This window comes from Elephantulus edwardii, unplaced genomic scaffold (assembly GCF_000299155.1).
Source record: "Elephantulus edwardii isolate Elephantulus edwardi_28Jun2011 unplaced genomic scaffold, EleEdw1.0 scaffold00018, whole genome shotgun sequence".
Taxonomy (NCBI): Eukaryota; Metazoa; Chordata; class Mammalia; order Macroscelidea; family Macroscelididae; genus Elephantulus; species Elephantulus edwardii.
Genome location: NW_006399768.1, coordinates 29439155 through 29441763, shown reverse-complemented (window position 1 = coordinate 29441763; position 2609 = coordinate 29439155).

Here is a 2609-nt window from a genome sequence, read left to right as displayed (position 1 = left end):
CCATGTTCTTTGCAATTACTTGGTATGCATTAGAGAGCTGGACAATGATGAGGGATAATAGGAGAATTCATGCCTTTGAGCTGTGGTGCTGGAGAAGCGTATTGACTGTACCATGGACTGTCAAGAAAATGGATTCATCCTGGAGAGGGTTAAACCAGGCTGCTCCTTGGAGACAAAGATTCCAAAGCTTTGTCTTCAGACATACTTTGGACATATTGCAAGGAGGGACCAGTCCTTTGAGAGGGATGTCATGCTTGGAAGGGTGGAGGGACAGTGCAGGAGAAGATGGCCCTCTATGAGGTGACAGGGGTGGTAGGAGTGGGTGTCTTGGAGACAGTTGGACTGACACAGGACAGAGCAGGGTTTAGGGCTGTTGCTATGATTTGCAGGTGACCCGACAGCACAAAACAACAACAATAAGAACATAACCAGCTCTGTGTAGATACAGCTATTTGGGGGCATTTTGATAGACTACCATACAGACTGCCTCTACTGTATTTTTGTAGTTGTTAGGTGCTGTCAAGTTGAGTATGACTCATAGAGACCCTATGAACAATAGTTCTGAACCCTTGTCCTATCCTGTGCCCTCCTCACAATCGTTGACACATGTGAGCCCATTATTGCTGTGAATGTGTCAGTCTACCTGGTTGAGGATCTTTATAAAAACCTGAATATATATAGTATCATTGTGAATTGAGAAGATAATTACAAAAAAATTATGTCAAACATGTCTGTCTCTCTTTTTCTTATGATTGATAAGTAAAATTATATGTTGCTGTTTTTATGTGCTGTCAAGCGACTCTGCACAATGGCTCTGAACCCTATTGCATCCTAAGCCAGTCTTACTGTCTCTGACACCCTTATCCCTATTACCCAAGTTACTGTGTCAGTCCATCTCCTCCAGGGTCTTCCTGTTTTGCACTGTCCCTCCACCCTTCCAAGCATGATGTCCTCTTCCAAGGACAGTCCCTTTTGGCAAAATGCTCAAAGTATGTATGTGAGACAGAGTTTCAAAATCCTTGCCTCTAAGGAACAACTTGCTTCCACCCTCTCTAGGACAAACCTGTTTGTTCCCTTTGCAGTCCATGGTATGTTCGATACTTTTCTCCAGCACCACAACTCAAAGGCTTTGATTCTTCTTCTATAACCCTTTGTCATTTTTCTAGCTCTCTGATGTGTACCAAGTATATAAACCCAAATGTCTATTATTAGGTTTTTATAAATTTATGTTATGTCTACAAAAAGATCTTAGATCACCGGTGTTCAATGTTTCAAGCCTATTCATAAGATGTTTTCTAAAGAAACTTTTTACCCCCTAATAATCACAAAGTATTAATCTCTCATATAATTTTACTTAGCAATCACAAGGAATAGACAGATAATCATATTGGATGTTTTAGAATCTAGAACTGAAAAGACTTATTTTTAATAACTGTCCTCTCAATTCACTACTATTTATTCATTTAAGATGATTTTATCCTTATTTGGTGTGGTAGATTAAAAGATCATAACAGAATAAAATAAAAATATCTTTCCATAAATAGAAATATGGAAAGATTTTAAAAGCAATTCTGAGGCTAATTATTAAGAAACTCTAATTGAAATTATATGCTTTTATTTTTTCCTTCTTGTACAATTATTCTCTTTTGTGACTATATATTATAACAAAAACCATGTCAAACCTTTTGTCTGATTATCTGCTAAGAATGAAAATTGTATATAAAAAGTTTCTACTCAGAAAAGCTTATTATGTCTTTAGAATTTCAAAAAAGATTTATTAAAACACAAAGAATGTATGACTCAATTCCCAAGCTCAGTTGCATGTTTGAAAGTTAGAATATTTACTATAATGACAAACTAAAACATATTATCATCAAGTCATATTGAACTCATAACTGACCTTCCACTGGCTTTCTGAGGTTATAAACTGCATGGAAATTGCCCTTCTTTTTTTTTAATTAATTTACAGAGAATTTGGTTGCATAGCAAGTAATTTCAAAGATGATAGCCTGGATCAGGCACACCTTAGTCTCCATACTGACATTGTTGCTCTTTAGTACTGTAGTCAGCTTTCCCAATGCAATTCATCTTTTCATTTCCTAGCTGCCAATACCAAGAGTGTTGACTGTATAGACAAGCAAACTAAAGATGTTAATAATCTCAATGTCTTCACCATCTATCATAATGCTGCCAGTTGGTCCAGTGGTGGGAATCTTTGCTTTCTTGATGTTGAGCTTCAATCCATATTGAAGGCTGCTGTCCTTGACTTTCTTCAACAAATGTTTTAGGTCCTCCTCAGTTTCAGCAAGTAGGGTTGTGTTATCTGCATACATTAATGATAATAATAATGAAAAAAATCAAAATCCACCCATTTCCCTTACTTTTTAAAAGTTCAATAAGAAAAATTTAAAAAATAAACTCCGGGCCTGTTGTCAGGAGGAGACAATCCTTGGGAAGATACATTATTCTGGAAGAAGTGGAGGACAGGATAGAAAAAGGAAGGCCCTCCACAAGACAGATTTACACAGTGACTGTAACAATGGGTTCAAGTGCATTAGCAATGGTGCAGGTTAGAGCAATGTTCACATGCATTGTTTACAGGGTTGCTA